General features: G+C 38.2%; 1 protein-coding gene across 4 annotated transcripts in view; it reads right to left on the reverse strand.

The window, feature by feature from the left end:
- Nucleotides 1–24,018, reverse strand: part of RGS7 (regulator of G protein signaling 7) — a 568,234-nt gene that overhangs the window by 158,383 nt on the left and 385,833 nt on the right. Inside the window, exon 1 of one of the 4 annotated variants that reach the window (XM_009196700.4) lies at nucleotides 18,524–20,304. The exons of the other annotated variants lie outside the window; for them this stretch is intronic. The gene's annotated coding sequence lies outside the window, so the exon portion shown is untranslated. Of the gene's footprint in view, nucleotides 1–18,523; nucleotides 20,305–24,018 lie in introns of those variants that run through there. 4 annotated transcript variants of the gene reach the window in all.

Consider the following 24,018-nt stretch of genomic DNA (forward strand, 5'->3'; position numbering starts at 1 on the left):
ACGACATCTTAGGCATTCTTCATGTATGAAAAATCATGCTGAAATTTGAGAAAATGATCCATGTAATACTGGTGTGAATAACTGGTTTCACATCTACATTATCCAGCCTATATGATATTAGCCTGTTCATTCCCCAGATTTAGATAGGTAGTTCCATCAGCCAATCCTTTAACAAGATTCTGTTATATTATATATATAGTTATATATGAAATATAAGTACATATTATAATATATAATATAATATATAATATAATTATATTATATAAAAACATATAATTATATTATATATATTTATATATTATATATTGTATATATAATATATAATATAAATAATATAAGCATATATACTAAATATATATACGATATATACTAATATATATTATATACTTATATCTATATATATGGGTTAGGTACATAGAATAGTATTCAGATGAGATAAAAATTATGCTTACTTCATCTAAGTACAGTGTGAGGAAACCATCACAATCGCACAAGCCAGGGCAATAATAAATTACAGTGGAAAACAACATTCCATCTAAAATTCAGTATACATTCTGCAAAATTTCCATTAGTGAATGTGGCTGAACGAGCTGGAAGAAAGTAGGACACTGAATTAACTTTGTAATAGGCAGAGGAGTTTCTGCAGCATGAGTTTCTTTGAATCAGAGAGAGTACACGCTGCCCAACAAGCACATGTGGGAATTGTGGGAAAAAAAAATGGCTCAACTGCAAGTCATGGGACTTAAATTCTAATCCTAGTGTCTGTAACTGCATGTCAGGAGTAAGTCACTTCCTTTCTTTTCTTGTTTTTTTTTTTTTTGAGACGGAGTCTCACTTTGTCACCAGTCTGGAGTGCAGTGGTGTGATCTCAGCTCACTGTAACCTCTGCCTTCCAGCTTCAAGCAATTCTCCTGCCGCAGCCTCTCGAGTAGCTGGGACTACAGGCGTGCGCCACCACACCCAGCTAATGTTTGTATTTTAGTAGAGACAGGGTTTCACCATGTTGGCCAGGATGGTCTCGATCTCTTGACCTCATGATCCACCTGCCTCGGCCTCCAAAAGTGTTGGGATTACAGGTGTGTGCCACCGCGTCCAGCCAAGTCACTTCCTTTCTTAGAGTTGGCATCTGTAAATGCAGGGGAGATCACTAAAGACTTTTTAACTCTAAGTCCATGACAAGATGTGCAGTCAAAACACTAGCTAGAAGTTGTGGCAGAGCAGCCGCCATTCTTATTTTGCCTCCTTGTGTCAAAGGGAAATGGATTTTTCTTTATTTCTCAGACATTCTTGCCATTGTCCATGTCCCAATACTCTAACATGAAAGAGAAAAATAGCCCAATATGACACATAAGAGCAGATTTTAATTTCAGTTGCTTATAACTCAATCCTGATGATTCTCAAGGGTTGCTATAGCATAGAGTTTTGTGTGCACAGAGCAAAATGAATGCTCATTCCAAACAGGAACTGGTTTTATGCGTGTGTTCTATTTATACATTTTCAAAAACTCGTTGTAAAAATGTACACATGCCTTGCGATTAGCCAATAATACATCCCATGTGCCAAAATATCTTGAATGCATTTTGTCTGAAAATCAAATGTCATTCCTAAGGAATAAGCAACATATTATTCTCATAATACCTGTTAATGGTATCTCTTTTAAAAATCACTATTCCTTAATATTTGAACCGTAATAAGTAAGTCTAATTTCAAAGCCATAGCCTTGGTCACTGAAACAGTCACAGTTTTTATGAAATTTCAAAACAAAACCAATGGAATGCACTTTTATCTGTATTTTGCAGAAACAAATGCTTGAACTGAGTGAAGCGTGTAGGACATCATGACTGATGTTTGCAACTTTTGAATAATCTTTACAGCATTGCATCATTAAAAAAATTCTAGTTTACATAGGCATATGTATTTATCAATTTTTATTTTTTAAGTCTCTGTGTGTATATGTTGGTGTATGTGTTTTAGTAACTAAAATAGTCTAAAAATAAGTAACTTCTAGGAATACCTAAAATCTAATACACAAGCATTCCATGGACCGAGTGGATAGAGACTATCTTTCTCAAAATTAGTTTGGAAACTAGATATGGGTAAATTTGTTAAATAAGTTATATTAAAACATTTTTTTCTGTTTGCTGTTTTAAAACCAGCACAATCTTTCATCAACAATTTGATTTTTAAATACCACAATTAAAATTATAACTACTGCCTAACAATAACAATGAGGCAGGTTCAGAATCCATGAGTAAATTCAGATGAGCTATTAAAAGTATTAACAACTCCCCCCAAAAATCCCCCCCTCTTTTTTTCACCATTCTGCTTGCCAATTTCACTATTTTGTGTAATGAGCCAGAGTTTAAACATCAGATGTTTTTAAAGAATTAAAATCAGGCTGGGCGTGGTGACTTATACCTGTAATCCCAGCATTTTGGGAGGCCAAGTTAAGAGGATTGCTTAAGACTAGGAGTTCAAGACCAGCCTGGACAACATAGTGAGACTCCACCTCTACAAAAAGTTTCTTTAAAAATTAGTAGGACATGGTGGTGCACGCCTGTGGTCCCAGGTACTTGGGAGGCTGAGGTGGGAGAATTGCTTGAGCCCAGAAATTTAAGGTTGCTATTAGCCATGATCATGCCACTGCACTGGGTGACAGAGCAAGACCCCCTCTTTAAAAAACAAAAATTATAAACAGAATTAAAATCAATTAGCCTCTAAGAAAATATGGTTTCATAAGGTTCTGTTAATAAAGTATGTAGTGAGACAGCTTTATTTCTAGAATTCAAATAAATTCTAGGGGAGGTGGGGGACTGGGGCAAGGCTGGTCAATGGGTACAAAATTATACTTAGGCAGGAAGAATAACTTTTGGTGTTCTATTACACAGTAGGGTGACTATAGCAAATAACAATGTAGTGTATATTTCAGGATAGCTAGAAGAGGAGATTTTGAATGTTGTTACCACAAAGACATGATAAATGTTTAACGTGATGGATATGGTAATTGCCCTGATTTGTTCATTATATTATTATGTATATATATATACACATGCACTGAAACATCACATCATACCTTATAAATATATAGAATTATTACGTGCCAATTATAAATAAGAAAAGAAATTCTAGATGTTGTAGGTGATATTTAATGAGAAGAAATGGCTGGAGCCTCGGTGGAGCAGTAATCTTGGTGGACAACACATACACGCCCCCTGGTGGAGAGAGTGCTGCATTATATGGGGCAATGGTTATGTGCCTGGCCTTTGAGCCGACTGCCCTGGCCCCGCTGCATCTTAGCAGTTCTTTAGTCTTCAATATTCAAGTTTTTACCATTTTCATGATGTAATAAACTTTCCTGTAGATATGATCATCATTCTTAGAACACGAATCTTCAGATTGGCTGCTCTCCTAAATTCCTGTGTTGTATTCTGAACAGCCTTTGTGACATCTCCACGTGAATATTGAATAAACATTTCAAATTCATCATGTCAAAATGGAATTGTTGGCTTTCCTCTGAACCCCACTCTTCTCACAGTCCTCCTCATCTGAGTTAATATCAGTGACTTTCATTCCACTGCTTGGACCAAAAAGCTTGGATCGTCTTTGATGTCTTTCTCCCATTCACCAACTCCAGTTCAGAAGCACATTCTGATGATCCTGCTTTGCTATATGTTCTTAGAATCTGCCCACTTATCAGCCACCCACCTCCACCACCTCCACCACCCCAGTCCAACCTTGTATCATCCTGTGGCTGAGTCACTGCAACAACATTCAAACTAATTTCATCCACACTTTACCCTTTGCTATGTATGATGATTATCTTAAAACATACATTAGATCATGTCCCTCCTCTGAAAGGCCTCAACAATTTTCCCTATTTCTCATGATAGAAATAAAATTCCTTGTCATAGGCTTACACGATCTTATATGATCTGGTCACCCCAGTTACTTCTCTGTTTTCCTTTCCTATTTCCTTGCCCATCTTTACACATCCTCCTCTAGTTCACAGACCTCCTTGTTGCTCCTCAAACATACTAAGCATGTGCAGGTGCTGGGTTTTGCCAGTCTCTCTGCCTGGAATGCTCAGAACCCTTCCTCCAGAGAGCAGAACACCCCACTTCCTTCCTTCAGTTGGATTCTAGCCAAAGCCACCACATCAGAGACACCAGCCGCGACTACACTGGTGTAGACGTGCGGTAAAAGACTGTATATCTTTTATTCGGCTTTCATAAAGACCATTTTTATTTAGTACTCATCACCACTTACCATATATAACATATTTACCTATTTTTTATTGATTACTATCTTGTCTAGTGAATATTTTAAGCTCTAGGTAAGTATGGACGTTTTTGTTTGTTTGCTTGGTTGGTTTCAGTAGTTTATTTGCTTGGTCTGCTCTCTGACTATGACTTAATTTCTGTGATATTGCAACCAACTAAAAATACAACAGCAGAAATGGATAAAAGGATCTTATGTTATTTCATGGCACAAATTCTTAGAAATGAAATAGGGGAGCCAAAAGATGCACCTATTTTTTAAGTGTTGCTATTTTATTTATTTATTTATTTATTTATTTATTTATTTATTTATTGAGATGGAGTCTGTGTTGCCCAGGCTGGAGTGCATTGGCACAATTTTGGCTCACTGCAACCTTCCCCTCCCTGGTTCAAGCGATTCTCTGACCTCAGCCTCCTGAGTAGCTAGGATTACAGGCACGTGCCACCACGCCTGGCTACATTTTCTATTTTTAGTAGAGACTGGGTTCCACCATGTTGGCCAGGCTGGTCTCAAACTCCTGACCTCAGGTGATTCGCCTGCCTCAGCCTCCCAAAGTGCTGGGATTACAGGCACAAGCCACCGTGCCCAGCCTATGTATGTCTATGTTATTTAAATGTAATATTGTTCCATCTCCAGATGGTATTATTAGCAATAATACATATATATGTACAATATACAAATATATTTCATATATATAATTTAAATTCTCACCAAAAGGGTATAAATGTGTTAGTATCCCTGTAAAGCAGCTAACCACCTGGAATTATTATTTATTTCCTCATTCTTCATTTGCTGGGAAGAAATGGTATTTTGCTTTAATTTGACTTAACTGGAGTTATATTATATTGCATTTTAGCTAAAGTGCACAGTCTTTTAATACACACCATGAGTGAAAGAAAAGACATTTAAAGTTGACAGGGAAGGTTTCACAAAAGCGTAGGTTAGACTAGGAATGGAAGGATTTTAGACTGTTGGTCAAGAGGGAGGTCCTTCAATTTCTCCCCAATTCTCCTAAAAATGCTCTTTTCTTATTTTCTCACCTTTCAATTTTGATCTGTTTCCTAGGCTTATCTTATGTAATTAATTAATAAAAATGCATTTCCTTTTTATTTTTCAAATTCTTTGTGCCATTATTGACTCATATCAGGTTTTATTAATTTATCCTATCAGACTTCATTTCTTCAGCCATTCATCCGTCGTCCATCCACCCATCTGCTATTCATCTAACAGATATTCACTGTCTGCTTGGTTTTTAGGTGCTGAATTACAAGCCACAGATATAAAAGTGAAGATGACACTCTCCCTCCCTCTAACCTCAAGAGATTCACAATGCCATTGAGTCCCTGTCTTTAAAATGCCAATGATGGGCCAGGTGCGGTGGCTCATGCCTGTAATCACAGCATTTTGGGAGGCCAAGGTGGGCGGATCACCTGAGGTCAGGAGTTTGAGACCAGCCTGGCCAACATGGTGAAACCTCAACTGTAGTAAAAATACAAAAATTAGCTGGGCACGGTTGTGCATGCCTGTAGTACCAGCTGCTTGGGAGGCTGGGGCAGGAGAATGGCTTGAACCCGGGACACGGAGGTTGCAGTGAGCCAAGACTGGGTGACAGAACAAGACTCTGCCTCAAAAAAAAAAGCCGACTACAACTTCTGGTTTTAACTGAGACATTTAAAGAGCTTAGAAGCTGTCACTCTCATCCTTTTGACAAAAGAAAACTGAACAAGCTGAAAACTAACTCTTTTTCCTGGACCATTCAGAGAAGTGAAGTTGTAGGACAAACCTCCATTCCAAAATCTGCACAGACAGGCTCATCCAGAGACATCACCAAGATCTACTTACTGGGAGCAGAAGCTTTTGGATCCACAAACTGATAGAAAAATGAAAATAGCTCTTCTGACAAAGAACTTGAGACTCAGTGTGAACTAACTTGACAGTGAGGAACTCGAGGGGCTCACAGCATTGGTGGGGAACGGGGAACATGCCTTCATGAGCTATACTTCCAGAAATCCCACCAGATGCTCATGGGGAAGATCCAAGAAAGATCCCTCATGGCTCTGGCAGAGGAGGGAAAAGTAATCATTGCCAAAAATGCCCAGAGCCCTCTCTATAACACAGGCCTCTACCCCAAAGGAAAGACATCGTCAGACATTATTCTCACTAGGGAAAGGGCGTTTCTCCAACTACAGTCCCCTCTAGGCTTTGTCTCTCACTTAAGGGAGGAGAAAAAGCAAACAACATTAACAGCGGCAGAGCTTCTACAAAATAGTTTGGAAAAGCTACAGCTGGGAAAGGAAGATGGTGGTGGGAGACAGGGGATCTACACCACTGGAGAACACTTGCAAAGGTCACAGCTCCAAGAGACAGACCCTGAAATGCTGAGATTTCATTGAAATATTATATCATTCTCTCATTCCCTAACAACTATCCACCATACCTACAGGCTATGGTATAGTAACATTACAGCTGAAAGAGCTGTTAAGACACAAACATTCTCTGAGGTGAAATACTTACAGGAGCTCAAAGTCACAGAGGAATAAAAATAAAAGCACTAGAGGAATTTGAAGCTTCTATCATTTATAACCACAGCAAACATTAAGCACGGTCCAAGTACTAAACCATAAATTAGCACACTAAAGGCCTGAGTTCCCATTACCTAATACAATATGTTCAGCTTTCTTTCCTTTCTCTCTCTTTCTTTCTTTCTTTTTTTTTTTTTTTTTTTTTTTTTTTTGAGATGGGGGTTTCACTCTGTTGCCCAGGTTGGAGTGCAGTAGTGTGATCATGGCTCACTGCAGCCTCGACCCCCAGGCCCAAGCAATCCTCCCAACTCAGCCTTCTGAGTAGCTGAGACCACAGGCACGTGTAACCACACTTGGCTAACTTTTTTATTTGTACAGATGGGGTTTCACCACATTGCCCAGTCTGGTCTTGAACTCCTGGGGTTGAGCTATCTGCCTGCCTTGGCCTACCAAAGTGCTGGGATTAGAGGCATGAACCACTCCACCCAGCCATGTTCAGCTTTCAATGTAAAATTACAAGGCAGGCAAAAAAGTAAGAAAAACACAGTGTGAAGAGGCAAAACAATCATAAGAAACAAATTCGAATATGACACAGAAATTGGAATTATCAGACAGGAAATTTAAAGTAATTGTAATTAATATGTTAAGGACTCTAATAGAAAAAGTGCAAAACCTGGAAGAGTAGATGAATAACGTAAGCAGAAAGATTCTAAGGAAGATATTCTAAGAAAGAATCAAAATGAAATGTTAGAAATGATACTAAAATAGAGATAAAGAATACCTTGCTGGGCTCATTAGCAGGCTACACAACTCTAAGGAAAGAATCAGTGAGCTTGAAGATTAGCCAATAGAAACCTGAAGAACTGAAATTCGAAGAAAAAAATAACAAGGAAAACAAAAAGAACAACAACAACAAAAGCACCTAAAAACTGTGGGACAGTATCTAAAAGTATAGCGTAACATAATTGGAATATCAGGAGGAGAACAAAAACAGTGCAGCAGAAGAAATATTGAAATGATAATGGCTGAGAACTTTCCAAAATTAATAACAAATGCCACACCACACTCAAAGAGAAAGAAAAGTAAATAACAAAAAATCCTAAATCTACACGTATCTTATTCTAACTGCAGAAAACCAAAGAAAATATTCTTCAAAAAAGCCAGAAAAATATCCTTACCTATAGAGAAACAAAAATATGAATGACAGTGCACTTCTCATCAGAAACTATGCAGGCAAAAAAGAGAATGCAGTGAAATACGTAAAGTGTTGAAGGAAGAAAACCCACTAACCTAGAATTATACATCAAGTGAAATTACCCTTCAAAAGTAGAGGAGAAATAGATAGTTTCTCAGACAAACAACAACTGAAAGAATACATGACCAGTGGGCTTGCCTTGCAAGAAAGTAACAAAGAAGTTCTTCACAGAGAAAAAAAAAAAAAACATAAACCACAAACTTGTATATACATGAATAAAGAAAGAACATCAGGGAAGAAATAAACATAAAACAAAATCTCTTATTTTTCTTATTGTTAGTTCATCTAAAATATAACTATTTGTTTAAACTAATAGCAGTAACAGAGTATGAGGTGATTATAAAATATGGATAAGTGAAATGAACAACAGCAGTGTTGTAAAGGATGAATTGGGAATATTCTGTTACAAGGTACCTATATGGCATATGAAACAGTATAGTGTAATTTGAACATGGAGTTAGATTAATTAAAATATATATTGTAAACTCTAGAACAGCTGCTAAAAACTTGAAAAAATAAGTACAATTGATATGCTAAGAGAAGAGACAAAATGAAATTATTTAAACTGCTCAATTAAAACCAGAGTTGGCTGAAAAAGAAGGGGGGAAAAGACACAAATGAACAAATGCAATGGACAAAATGCATGTTTTGTCCAAATGCATTGCAATACAATGAACAAAATACATACAAATATGTAATAAGAATCCACATATATCAATAATCGCCTTAAATATAATGGTCTAAATACACCAATTGAAAAGCAGAGATTATCCAAGTGGATTAAAAGGAAAAAGACCTGACTATACATGTGTATAATAAACTAACTTTAAAGACTCATATATGTTAAAAGACGGAGGAAAAGAGGGAAAAAGAGATATCATGTCCACACTAATCAAAATCTTTTGAAATAGTATCTAATACAGAAGCAATATTAAGTTTAGGCAAGGCAGACTTCATAACAAGCAAGGTTAACAGGGATAATGGAAAGCATTATCTAAAAAGATCAATTCTTCAACAATAAACTGATTACAAAGATCAGTTTTCTATTACAATCCTAAATGTGTAAGCACTTAACAACAGAATGTTAAAATACATAAGGCAAAACTAGATAGAACTGAAAGGGAAAATAAACTCATTTTTAAAGTTACAAACTTCAACACCACTCTTTTATTAATTGACAGACCAAATAAGCAGCAGAAAATCCAGCAGTCAGAATATAGTTGACCTGAAAAGTACTATCAATTACTTGATATAAATTGACATTTATATAATGTTCTAGCCAACAACAGCAGAGTAACATTATTCTAAAGCATACATGAAATATTAATAAAAATCAAACACATCTTGTGTCATAAAATAGATCTTAACAAATCTAAAAGAACAGAAATCAGACAAAGTATATTCTCAGATGCAAAGGAGTTAAACTAGAAATCAATAAAAGAAAGGTAGTTGGAAAGTCTCCAACTATTTGGAAATTAAACAACATAATCTTTAATAACCCATAGGTCAAAGAAAATGTCTAAAGAGAAACTGAAAATTATTTTTAACTAAATTAATATGTAAATGCTGTTGATCAAAACAGGTGGACTGCAGCAAAGACAGTGGTTAAAGGAAATTCACATCATTATTAAGCATTAATGCATTTATTAGAAGAAAGATACAAAATTAATAACCTAAGATTATATGCTAGCAATATTAGAACCTAGAGAAAGAAGAGCAATTTAAACCTAGAGTAATCAGAAAAAAAGAAATAATAAAATTACATCAGAAATCAATAAAATTGAGAATAGGAAAACGACAGAGAAAAATCAACAAAATTAAAAGCTGGTTCTTGTCAAAGGTCAACAAAATGGACAAATCTTTGCCCAGGCGAACCATGGGAAAAAGAAAGAAAACTCAAATTACCAATGTCAGAAATTAGAGAGTGGTCATCATTAAGGATCCATATAATTAAAAAATAATAAAGGAACACCAAGAGCAATACTATGCCCATAAATTTGATAACTTAGATAAAAAATGAACAAATTACTTCAAAGACACAAACCATCAAAACTTACATAAGATGAAATGGGTAGCCTGAATAGTTCTATTTCTAGTAAATTATTGATTGAATCAATAATTAATAACTTCCCCCTCAATAAAGCAATAGGCCAGATAATTTTACTGGTGAATTCTATCAAACATTTAGGGAAGAGACGATTCCATTTCTCCACAATGTCTTCCAGAAAATTGAAGCAGAGGTATCCCTTCCTAGCTTACTCTAGAGCCAGCATTAGCTTAATAGTAAAGCCAGATAAATACACTACAAGAAAGAAAAATGACAGACCATTTTCTCTCATTGACAGAAACAAAAGTCCTTAACATATTACCAAATGGAATTTAACCGTTAATAAAAAGAATTATCCATCACAACCAAATGGACTTATTCCACATATGCAAGCCTGATACAGCATTTGAAAATCAATTACTGTAATTCATCATAGGACAAGCTAAAGGTGAAAATTTATACGATCATATCAATTTGTGCCAAGAAATCAGTTGACAAAATCCAAAACTCATTCATGTAAAAGAAAAAAAAAAAAAAACTCTTAGCAATCTAGGATCAGAGGAGAACTTTCTCAACTTGATGAAAACATCTACAAAAACACTACAGCTAACATCATTACTAATGGTAGAAACTGGACAGTTTCTCTCTAACATCAGAAATAAGGCAAGAGTGTCCTCTTTCATCCTTCATTTCAACATTGTATTAGAAGCTCTAGTTAGTTCAATAAGGCAAAGAAAAAATGTTATACACATTGGAAAAGAAGAAATAGTTAAAATTGCATTTGTTTGTAGATGACATAATTGTCTATGTAGAAAATCCCAAAGAATCTACAAAAACACTCCTGAAATTTAAAAGGTAGAATATCAAGTTTATAGGATATGAGCTCAATAAATAAAAGTTAATTGCTCTTTTATTTACCGAAAATCAACAACTGGAACTTGAATTTAACAATGCCATTCACAATAGCAGCAAAATTGGAAATAGTGATAAATCTAACAAAATATATACAAAATCTGTGAGAAAACCTACATAACACTGATTAAAGAAATAAAAGATTTAAAATGGAGAGAGTCCATGTTCGTGGACAGGAGTGCTCAATGTTTTAAATATGACAATTCATCACAACTAAAGAACTGCACTGTAGATTCAACGCTATACCAGTCCAAATCACAAAAGCTATTTTATATATACTGAAAAAATGACTGTGGAATGCATATAAAAGGAAAAAGATCCAGAATAACCAACATAATAATGAAGGATAAAAACAAAGTTGGCTTTGGGAGGCCAAGGCAGGCGGATCACGAGGTCAGGAGATTGAGACCATCCTGGCTAACACGGTGAAACCTCGTCTCTACTAACAATACAAAAAATTAGCCAGGCGTGGTGTCCGGCACGTATAGTCTCAGCTCCTAGGAGGCTGAGGCAGGAGAATGGCGTGAACCCGGGAGGCAGAGCTTGCAGTGAGCCGAGATGGCGCCACTGCACTCCAGCCTGGGCGGCGGAGCGAGACTCCATCTCAAAAAAAAAAACCAACAAACAAAAAACCAAATTTGGAATATCCACACTGATTTCAAAACTTAGTTTAAGGCTGTGGTAATCAAGACAGTGAGTACTGGCGAAAGAACAGAAAAATATATAAGTAGAACAGAATAGAGAGTCCAGGTACAGACCCACAAAGTCAACTGATCTTAGACAAAAGAGCAGAAATAATTCAGTAGAAAAAGGATAGTGTTTTCTATCAGTATTTGTTGTTTTAATGCAATGTAACCAATTGTTATGTAAAAAAGAAAACCTGACCCTACACACAGGCCTTATTAGTTTTCGCAATAATTAACTCAAATTGTACTACAGACCTAAATGCAAAATGCAAAACCAGAACCCTACTAGAAGAAAACATAGGAGGGAATCTCTGAACTTGTAGCCCATGATGGGTTGTTAGGTATTGCACTGAAATCACTAGTGCAACATGACCTTCCATACCAGGATGAGTTTTTAGAGATAGCACTAAGATTTAGAATGACCAGTACTACAAAATGAATCTTTATACATATGTATTTCATTCTTACCGGAACAGTGGAAACACTTGCACAAAAGCTAACACAATTGTCTGCTTTTGACTTGATGCACACACTCTACCTTTGGCTCCCTGATGAGTAAGCAAGGGCTGGAAACAAAAGCAACAATGGGTTGCCCTATCTGCCTTTCCTGGGGAAGAGAAGCAGGAGCCAACTCGAAGAGTTCCCAACGGCCAAAGATCAAATCATTTCAGAAAAAAAAAAATCGAATTAAGTAATTTTATACTTTGAGACTATATCCCAAAATACCAAAAAAAAAAAAAAACCATCATGGGTTCATGCTGACATAAATAAATACTTGAATAAATAGATAGAAACATCTTCCCTGCGAAGAATTCCAAATAATTTATGTAGATACTTCACCCTGAATGAGGCGGAGTGTAACACTCCAGTCCTTCAGTGGGGCCACATTTAGTAACTGGTTTTCCAAAAAGTGTACCATGACAAAGGGAAACATATGAGTCACTTTACGATATATTCTCCATCAACAGTGGTGTCATGTTTATAGTGTACACACTTAAACGTATATTATTAACTGGAAGAAGCCACTCTAAAAAGCCTGTGAAGTGTATGACTCCATTTACATGACACTCTGAAAAACGTAAAAAGAGACGGTAAAAGGATCCATGGTTTTCTGATGTGATGACAATAGCACTTTACCTCTGTGATTTTCCTCCCCCAAACCCATAACCTCAGTCTAGTCAGTAGAAGAAAAAAAAAAACGTTAAACAAATCCTAATTCGGGGCGTTTTACAAAATAACCAAGTAGTAGTCTTCAAAACAGTCAAGGCCATCAAAAACAAGAAAAGTTTGAGGAACTGTCATAGTCTAGAGGACCAGAAGAAGTGTGATGGTTAATGTTAAGTGTCACCTTGATTGGATTGAAGGATGCAAAGTATTGTTCCTGAGTGTGTCTGTGAGGGTATTGCCAGAGGAGATTCACATTTGAGGCAGTGGACTGGGAGAGGTCGACCACCCTCAATCTGGGAGGGCACCATCCAATCGGCTGCTAGTGCTGCTAGAAAAAGCAGGTGGAAGAAGGTGGAAGAACAGACTTGCTGAGTCTTCCGGCCTCCATCTTTCTCCCACGCCGGATGCTTCCTGCCCTCAAACATCAGACTCCAGGTTCTTCAGCTTTTGGACTCTTGGACTTACCCCAGTGCTTTGCCAGGGGCTCTCAGGTCTTCGGCCACAGACTGAAGGCTGCACTGTCAGCTTCCCTACTTTTGAGGCTTTGGGACTCCGACTGAGCCACTACTGGCTTCCTTGCTCCTCAGCTTGCAGATGGCTTACCGTGAGACTTCACCTTGTGATCGTGTGAGTCCATTCTCCTTAATAGACTCCCTTTCATATATACATCTTGCTATTAGTCCTGTCCCTCTAGAGAACCCTGGCTAATACAAGAGGCATGACAACTAAATCTAATGTGATGTCTTGGATGGAACCCTGGGACAGAAAAAAGACATTGGGGTGAAAATAAAGGAAATCAGAAAGTATTGACTTCAGTTAATATTAATGTATGTTAACTTCTTTAATATTAACTGACTTAGCTAATATTAATATTAACCAGTACCACTATTGGTTCATTGGTTGTGACAAGTATATCGTACTAATGTAAGATGTCCAATAATGAGGGAAACTGGGGGGTGGGATATATGGAAACTTTATGTACTATCTTGTGATTTTTCTGTAAGTATAAACTATTCTAAAATAAGATTTTTTAAAGAGCAAATTACAATGAAAAAATCACTCTACTGCATAACCTGTAATGAAGATCTGTACAGCACCTCAAAGAAACACATAGGATGAAGAAGCCAGAGATGATTTCACAGACCCGGTGACCCTTCTTCTCATGGAGACTTGAAGAATGAGCAGGAGTCCAACGAGGAAGAAGGCACTGAAAGGCAGAAGAAGGCACAGAAAGGCCCCTAGGCATGTGGTGGCTGGGCACCCCTGATGAAGAGCAGTTCATCTGGCAGAACGACAACTTGGGAAAGCCTCAGGCTGGAGAAGGATGCAGGGCTGTGTCCTTCCTGAAAGTCCTTATTGGTATTTGTTCCTCTGAGAAGGTGAAATTTTTGTGCCAGTTTAAGTGGGAAAGTGGCAAAACAATAAGCGCCTCATTCATCTCTGCTGTGTCTCAGATACTATGTTAGATTTTTCAGCTTCGTTATCTTTGATCATTACAAAGGATCCTTGTATTTACAAGGTTAGAGTTTGTTCTTTAGGAGATCATTCTCCAAATCTGGAGACTAGATTGAAAGGCAGCAAGGCCGGAGGCTCTTTGTGGAAGTAACTGACACATCTTTTCACTGCTTCTTGTCTGTTGCCTTTAGTCAGTGTGCTTGAAAATAATTTCAACTGCTCCATGTCATGGAATTAGATATGCTTCGAGTAGTCTCTACTTTCTTTTTTTTTTTTTTTTTAGACGGAGTCTCGCTCTGTCACCCAGGCTGGAGTGCAGTGGCCGTGGATCTCGGCTCACTGCAAGCTCCGCCTCCTGGGTTCAAGCCATTCTCCTGCCTCAGCCTCCCGAGTAGCTGGGACTACAGGCGCCTGCCACCTCGCCCGGCTAGTTTTTTGTATTTTTTAGTACAGACGGGGTTTCACCGTGTTAGCCAGGATGGTCTCGATCTCCTGACCTCGTGATCCGCCTGTCTCGGCCTCCCAAAGTGCTGGGATTACAGGCTTGAGCCACCGCGCCTGGCCTTAGTCTCTGCTTTCTTGCCTTCATCCAACTCACTCCTTAGTGATGCTCCGCAGGACGACTTTTATTCTTCCTCTGTAAAGAAGCTGCTCCTCTGAACTCACCTCCCCCAAGCCCTGCCTTTACATGATGTATACAAGTTCTTCCAGTCAAACTGGATCCCGTAGTGACCTGGAGCAGGTAGCACTCTCCCCTGGACCTTTCCTTTAACATTTATGTATAGGTAAAAAAGCCTCCTTCTTGCTTTTCTTCACTGGGTATAATTCTGTCCAATTCCCTGGGTCACCCAAATACAGCCCTCCCTCCTGAGGCCTTTTCTGACCTCCTAGAGCAATCTCTCCCTCCAATGAGCCCCAAGTGCCTGATATCTTTTACTGGAGCTAATTGTGTGTTGTTACTAGTCTTTCCTATTCTTTTCACAAAGATCTTGAAAGACAGGCAGGCACTCTGCTTAAGCTCTGTTTCCCTGGCCATGTACACTTTACACCTGGTACAAGCAGAACGTATCATTTGAACTGAAAATAAAGTAAGAAACAGTTAATTTAACTTTAAAAGAAAACACGTATTTCAGAGTGGTTCTTTGATACTTATAATAAATGTTCACTTTGCTTTGATACCGGATATGACTAAAGTTTGTTTTATTTGTACTGGTGTATTACTTTTGACTCCTGAATTAAAAGAATCAATGCCTTGATTTAAGCTGTGCAGCTAATAGTAGCTCTGAGAATAAACAAGAGGAAAATACAGCCATGCATCTCATGCATGAGAGATGCATCTTAGGTGATTTCATCATTGTGCGAACTTCATGGAGTATACTTACACAAACCTAGATGGCACGGCCTACTACACACCTAGACTAGACGGTATAGCCTATTACTCCAAGACTGCAAAGCGTGCAGCATGTGACTGTACTGAATGCTGTAGGCAACTGTAACACAATGGTATTTGTGCATCTCAACATATCTAAACATCGAAAATGTAATGCATTACTCCACACCATTATGATAGTTGCAATATCACTAGGGCACTAGGAAATTTTCAGCTCCATTATAATCTCACGGGGCCACTGTCATACGTGCTGTCCACTGCTGACCGAAACATTGTTACGGGATACATAACTATACATAATTTGTATGTACGAATTTTAAATTTATTTTCTATTTTAAAAAGGACACTGTTCACCATAACATCTTGATAATTTATTAAATTGTAAATACATAAGAGGATAAACAATTTCAAATGTCATCTTCTTTATTTTTAATTAATACCTAGTGACAGCATAAACATTATTTCAACCTACCAGTCCATATTTTAAAATACAAGTTCACACTTAAATACATTTGGAGTGAAAAATGTCTAAAACAGCCAGGGCATGGTGGCTCACACCTGCAATCCCAGTACTTTGGGAGGCTGAGGTGGGCAGATCACCTGAGGTCAGGAATTTGAGGCCAGCCTGGCCAACATGGTGAAACCTCATCTCTACTAAAAATACAAAAATTAGCTGGGTGTGGTGGCACGTGCCTGCAGTCCCAGTCACTACTTAGGCTGAGGCTTGAGCCTGTGAGGTGAAGATTGCAGTGAGCTGAGATCACATCACAGCCCTCCTGCCTGGCGAAAGAGTGAGTGAGACTCCATACCACCCTCAACCACCTCTCCCCAAAAAAAGTCTAAAATATTGATTTGCTTTTCTTCTTCTTCTTTTTTTTTTTTTTTTTTTTTTGTTGTTGTTGTTGTTTGGGATCTTTTTGAGACAGGGTCTTGCTTTGTCACCCAGACTGGAGTTCAGTGGTACAATCATGGCTCACTCCTGGGCTCAAGCCATCCTCCCACCTCAGCCTCCCAAGTATCCGGGTCTACAGGGCACAGCACATGCCCAGCTAATTTTTGTATTTTTTTGTAGAGAGAGGGTTTCACCATGTCACAGGCTGGTCTTGAAGTCCTGAGCTCAAGTGATCTGCCTGTCTCAGCCTTCCAAAGTGCTGGGATTATAGGCGTGAGCAACTGTGCCTGGGCTGTTCTTTTTTTTTTTCAGGAGTTTTTGAATCTAACTTTAAAAGCCAAGTGAAAAGCTCAGAAAACAAATGAAGCCTGAGTGAGACTCACAGAACTTGAGTTCTTACCCAACCTACTTAGATGACATTCCTTAACCTATGCACAGTCCCCTAATTCTGCCCATGAAAAGCATGCTGCATTTCCTCACAGCTGAAAACATTTTTAAAAGAAAGGAACTATAATAAATTCTGAAAGTGGAAACTTAATTTATAAAAGCAATAAAGCTTGAGACCTAACTTTGTGGGAAAAATAATGCAGGTATCTTTTTTCACCTTGAAAATGTTACTAATGAACTTCAGTCTGATTACAAAGCTATCTGAATGAAATCACATGCCAAGTGCAATTATGAATATAGATAAGTTGGATACCAGAATCTGCTTTAATTAAATAAAATTATGAAAGTGGGATAAAATGACAAAAGCTCTGAAAAACAAATGGTTGATTCCAGAAATTTTAATTCAGATAATCACTAAGACAGGTAATTATTTGGATCATTTAGTTCTTATTGATTAAAATGGTAAAAGTAACAAAAATGATCTGTAAAGTAGTGCATATAAATGTAGCTAATTAGGACAAAAAAGAGCAAAGTTGCTGAAAGATTATAATGGCATCAAAAAAATTAAAATATCACCATTTCTTTCAGCTAAACATTAAGCAATGGTAGATAATGGCATCAAAAAAATTAAAATATCACCATTTCTTTCAGCTAAACATTAAGCAATGGTAGAAAAACATATTATAACCAAGAAATGAGTTTCACATCAATATTTTACTTCCTTTTTTAATCTCCTCTGCCACCACCTCCTCCTTATCAGATAATCCAAACTGATGTCATGCACGGGTGCCAGTTTGTACATATGGATGAATAACGTCAACGTATCCACCTTAAGTAAAATAATCTATTATCAGGGAGCTCAGTTGAGCTTTAATGGGGTCTTTAGAAATTTACTATTAATACGTGCATGTTTATTTTCACTTATGTCAAATGAAAATTGCTTTTCAAATTACTGAGGTACCAAAATATACCAGAAATGGACCAGAAACGTGTGAAGCAATTTGCTACCTATTGTACTCCAGCTAACTTTGAATTTCTAACAATCCCTGTGAGGTCTACAATGGCAATGCATAATGGGTAATGCATAATGGCTTAAATGGCATTTGGCATTGAACTGGTATCTTTCTGAAGAAAACAGTTTATAGGAGGAAGAACATTTTCAAGGACATTAAAAGACAGCAGAGAGTTCCAAATTCAGAAGTTTTATCAATATTGATTCTGAGATTCCACATTCTATCTTTAATTGATGACTATATTGTCCAAAACTTTACACTTTATGCAAGCTCAGAGAGAAAAAGAGAGAAGAAAGTGAGTAAGGGAGAGAAAAAGGAAGAAAGGAAGGGAGGGAGGAAGGAAAAAAAAGAGAGAGAAGAAAGAGAGAAAGAGAAGAAAATAATCTGCCCTTAATTTTGCTACCTTCCTAAGTACGACCTTATTGCAATTTGCTCCCTTCCTTTTGAGTTCATGCCTCATGAAAGAGTATTACATACGTATGTCCCTTACTTTCAACTCCCAACCCCTTCCTAACTCACCATACTTGTCTTCTTCCGGCAGAAGTCTACTGAATCTGTTCTCTCAAAGGTCACCAATGACTTCCTAGTAGAAAAGTTCTACCACTTCCCCACTCTCTCTCAGTCTTCTCTTCTTAAGCTCTGGCGAATCTCCCTTCCTGGAGCCCTCTATTTGGCTGCTGTCATGCTCTGTCTACTCTGCTATCCTTCTCTCTGGCTCCCGACCTACTTTTCCCCACCTTCTGACTCCTGCTCTCTATGGTTAAAAGTCTCTTAAAAATCTATCTCTGCTGTAGCTTCCCCTTTCCTTTGTTTCTTTCTATATTCTTTCTTCCTTGGCAAGTTCATCTAAGGAAAAAGTCTGCCACCAAATGTGTACTTCAGTTGTAATTTATTCAATGTATGGGAGAACAAAACCCACTAGACAAGGTGCCAGCTCTGTCTATAAGAAGTCAGTAGTCTATTTAATAGGTGAAACTGGCAAATCAATAGACACTTAACTACACAGTCTAATAATTTCAACAGGGGAAAAATGCAGTGTGTTCCAGAAACACATTAAAGGAAGATCCGATCTTATCTTGGGAGGTCAGGGAGGTTTCCTGGAGGAGTTGATATTTAATTCAAGTTCTAAGTAAAAAGACAGGAGTATGAAGCAAGAGAAGTTTCCAAGCAAAGAAAGCAGCATATGCAAATTATTGAGATTAGGGATATAATGTCATCTGAGAAACCACCATCAGTTGGGTGGGTTGAAGACACAGCATAGGTTGAAAAGTGATCTGAGCAGATGCAATGATATAAATATGGTTATATCAAAAAGGGTTTTAAATTTAAGCTAAAACATTTGTTTGAACTTTATTCTGAGGACAATGGGGGGATCTATTAGTTATTGAACTTCAGAAGAGACATGATTAGATCTGAGTTTTGGAAAAATCATTATAGATGCAGTGAAATGAATTTACTGGTGTGGGACAAGAGGAAAAGGAATATGAGGTAGAAAACAGTAGCAGTTCCCAGTGAGATGTGTCGATGGTTGGAATGAGGAGTGAGATAGTGGGAGTAGAGAGAGGTGAACAGATCTGATATTTTGGAGGCAAAGTCTGCATAGATTTGGGGATAGAAGAATTTAGTCCATTTAGATTTGTTCAATCTATGAGATGCCCATGAAACATCCAAGTAGAGATCTGTAGCAGACAAGACAGTTGGCCAGGGGCTCAGAAGAGAGTCCAGAGGTATATTTGTAGTGGTTATCAGACCAACAGTGGGCAAAATAAGGAAGTGCATAAACTGTGAAGAGCCAAGAAATAAGAAATCCCATGCCTGGGTCTTTAAAACCCTGAAAGTTAAGAGGCAAATAGAGAAATCTGTGAAAGGTACTAAGATGGAGGGTGGTGAACTTATTGCACAACAGAGAATAGAGTAATGGAAGTTAAAAAGGAGTGAAAAATGCTGCAGTGAGGCCACATTGAGGACTGAGAAGTAATCACTGAATTTAGCAACAATAAGAATATCAGTGATCACAGCAAATAAAGTTTCAGTGTATAAGTGGGCGATACACACCACATTCCAGTGAACTGAGAAATAAACGTGAGAGAGAGGAATTAGAGACAATAAATGCAGCTGAGTTTGTGAACACAGGAGAGACACAGGAGAATAGCTAGCATGGATCATGAATCAATGTAAGAGTTTATTATGATGGGAGAGAACTGTGGTGAGTAAGCCTGTACAGATATGGCTGGTGAAGATATAAAAGTGAAATAAGAATGAAATGCTGGGCATGGTGACTCACGCCTATAATCCCGCACTTTGGGAGGCCAAAGTGGGTGGATCACTTGAGGTCAGGAGTTTGTGACCAGCCTGGCCAACATGGTGAAACCCCGTCTCTATTAAAAATACAAAAAAAAAAAAAAATTAGCTGGGAGTGGTAGCAGGTACCTGTAATCCCAGCTACTCGGGAGGCTGAGGCAGGAGAATCACTTGAACCCAGGAGGTGGAGGTTGCAGTGAGCCGAGATCATGCCACTGCACTCCAGCCTGGGCGACAGAGCCAAGACTCCATCTCAAACAAACAAACATAAAAAGAGAAAAATAAGGAATTACATGCTGGGTGTGGTGGCTCATGCCCGTAATCCCAGCACTTTGGGAGGCTGACGCAGGAGGATGGCTTAAGCCCAGGAGTTTGAGATCAGCCTGGGCAACATGGTGAAATCCCATATCTACAGAAAATACAAAAATTAACCAGGCATAGTGGTGTGTGCCTGTGGTCCCAGTTACTAGGGAGGCCGAGGTGGGAGGATCACTTGAGCCCAGGAGTTTAGGGCTGCAGTGAGCTGTGATTGTGCCACTGTACTTCAGCCTAGGTTATAGAGCGAGATCCTGTCTCAAAATGAAAGTAAAAATAAAAAGGGATGAAACAATACTGAGGTGGGTGGTGAGAGGATGGGGTAAGAAGCACAGGGAAGCTCAACACAGACAGCAAGAGAAGCAAGAATGGGTGCACAAAGAGTCAAAGTATATTTGTAAAGCGGCGCGCATTAAAACATTAGAGAGACATTTCCTCCTTGCTTTCTATTTCCCCTGAAAGATTATGGTCTGATGTCGAGAATGACTGAGAATGTAGCATGCTAGTAGAGGAAGTGGAGAAAGCTTTGAATAATCATCCCACTAAATAGGAGATAGATCCAATTACAGAAAGGATTGCCAGGAAGTCAGGAAGGCCTGATTGAGGTTGGGAACCATGACACCTTGGTAGCAAAAATTTATAGGATTGAGTGACTTTTCAACGGCGACGTGCACAATTTCAATAGACACAGGAATACAATAAGATTGATCCAGGATCAGAAACTCTCTTGGTGGATGCACTGGGAAACCAAGATTCGAGGAAGTTGAGAGCATTTGTGAGTGGTGTGTCTGATCGTTTTTGCTGTTGGTGTAATGATTTCTTCGGTGTCCCTCTTGCCCGTAAGAGGGACAGTCATGTGTTTATTAATCATCACTGCACCTCCAGTGCAAGGATGGGGACATTTCGTGTGTGCATTAACAATTTATTAAATGCATGACAGTCCTATCTGCAAACCTGATTTATTTTGTTACTATTTTATCACTCTATCATCTTGCAGAGAATTTCTAGATTATTTACCTCATGACCAACCAAAAAGTACATTTTATTCGAACTTAAGGCAAAACATTTTGACATCAGAGATGAAGAGATATCAAATCTATTTTTTAAAGAGGTCATGAAAAGAACATCCCTTTGTCTTTCCTGACACTCCATTTATATTAAATACATTTTCCTTTCAGACACTTGTTCTGTTCTCTTGGGTAAGTGTCATGTGTGGTTTAAACCCGGGGCTCTTCCTTCTTTGTGGAGTTTTGTCAGATACGTTGATGGTGACTAATTAGACGTTTCAACTTCAAACAAGTTAATGTTTCAACTTCAAGTTGAAAAGATTATTGCATTGAACTGTACTCTTTACCTCCGCTTCTCTCAAGAAAATGTTTATAGCCCTATTTTCTTATTCTCATATGTTTGCTTCTTAACTCTTTAACGATGTCACTGCCTCTCAATCAACTCTCTCCTAGGCCTCTACTGTCCTGATTAATTGCAGAATATAATTCCACAGAGGCCCCGTTATGATGCTGGAGAATTTTCACATAATTTGTATGACAGAGTCTAAGTCATACGCATGTTTCTGTCCCATCCTTTATTTTGAAATTTTGCACCTCCCTGCCAATTTGCTTGCATCTTTTTCTCTGACTTTGCAGGCTTGAAATTGATTATTTGGTAACATGCCTCCCTTTCCAGGTACAGAAGTGTCCCCAACCACACAACATTATTTGACTTTTAGTAGTAGTTCCTTAATACATGTCCCCAGTATTTCCTTAGAGCGAGTGCTCATGTAAAGTGAATGAATATTTGACAAAACCTGCAGGAGACACAGGTGGAGAGTGAACAAGGCTCACAAGTGGCTACCATCAGCCCTTCCTTCCAGGCAGCGGTGTGGAGGGGCGGTCTGCTGCCAGACACTTCACACTCCACTGTTTGCTCCCGTTTCTCTTATCAGCTCTTCCTTCCAGGCAGCAGTGTGGAGGGGCCGTCTGCTGCCAGACACTTCACTGTTTGCTCCCGTTTCTCTTGTACAGGGCTTGGTGGGACAGCAGGGGTGTGATGACATGATTCCCAGTGACAGAAATCTTAGCTCCTGTTGGCTCTAGGCTGGACGGACAAGACACTGGATAAAAATTCTTTTGATAATTTGTTTCCATTTACAGTACCACATCAGTGACCAAAAATTTATTAGGCTGCTCTTGGACATCTGTTAGTAAATCAGGCACATTCATCAAATGTGAGGCCCCGGATGGGAGCTGGAAAGCATTAATACAACACAGCAAATGTTCACGAAAAGGTAAGGCAGTGGAAATTTACCCATTGTAGAGGGAGGAGGTGCTTTCTGTCCTTAATGGCTGTTCACTGCATACCAGACTGAGCAGCAGTCTCTCAGTGGAGCAATTCCGGGATTTACGTGATGCAACCACCTACCATCTCTGTCTTACCTCTTACTTTTCACAGGCATGAACCTGTCATTCTAGAAACACTAACCTACTCATTCTCCCTAAACTATTAAAAAAAAAGTCTAGAAATGCTATTTTTCTAAGCTGGAAGTAAATGATCTACCTTGAATTGTGATTAAAAAAAGATTATCTGCAGGATGTCATGACACTTTACAATGGCTTAAATTTTTGAAAAACTTAGGGAAAAAAATCAAAGTGTAACCGAAAGCAGTTGTTTCAGTTAATGTGATATTATTTTAGGTTTAGAGATAAATTTCCAATGGAAGAATTTGTCTCTTTATGATTTGCATAAATTCTTGTTATGGCCTCGCTGTTCCTTTGCTTGGGTTTTCCAGAACGCCACACCATTTCAGTCAACAAATGATGGTTTGTTTCTAATGGGAGCTACTATTTGCTCATAAAACTCATTTTCCATGGAACAAAAGCAGCCTCTTTAGGCTGATTCAGAACCTTTAGAACATTTTCCTGTAGTTGGGCAACCACTCTCCTTGCTTTTACTTAGAGAAAAAATAGATTAATTGAAACCTGTGGATAATAGCTTTGGGAAGTTTCATTTTCTATTTGTAACTAAACATTTTCTGTGTCATGAAGGGTCATGGAAACCTAGGGTTTTTCACTTTACGGTAAACCTCCACTTATAGCTTAAAACTATAAATGTGGAAATATCTCATATATTGTTAAGTAAAATATGCAAGATAAAACAATCTATTTTTTTGATGTGAATTTTCTCTTTGTTAAGTGTGTTCAATTCAACAGTATTTATTGGTTACCCAGTATGTGTGAAACGGTATGTAGGGGTTAGAGACAAAACAAAGAACAAAGTCTTTCTACCTATAAAGCTCATATTCTAGTGAATATGTGGCTCCGACTTTGGGAAATGTGCTGAAGTCAGACCATGTCGTGTCCGTGTGGAACAGCTCATGCCCCTGTCACCAGGGGTGGTGTTTG

The sequence above is a fragment of the Papio anubis genome, chromosome 1 (assembly GCF_008728515.1).
Source record: "Papio anubis isolate 15944 chromosome 1, Panubis1.0, whole genome shotgun sequence".
In the NCBI taxonomy this organism is placed as follows: domain Eukaryota; kingdom Metazoa; phylum Chordata; class Mammalia; order Primates; family Cercopithecidae; genus Papio; species Papio anubis.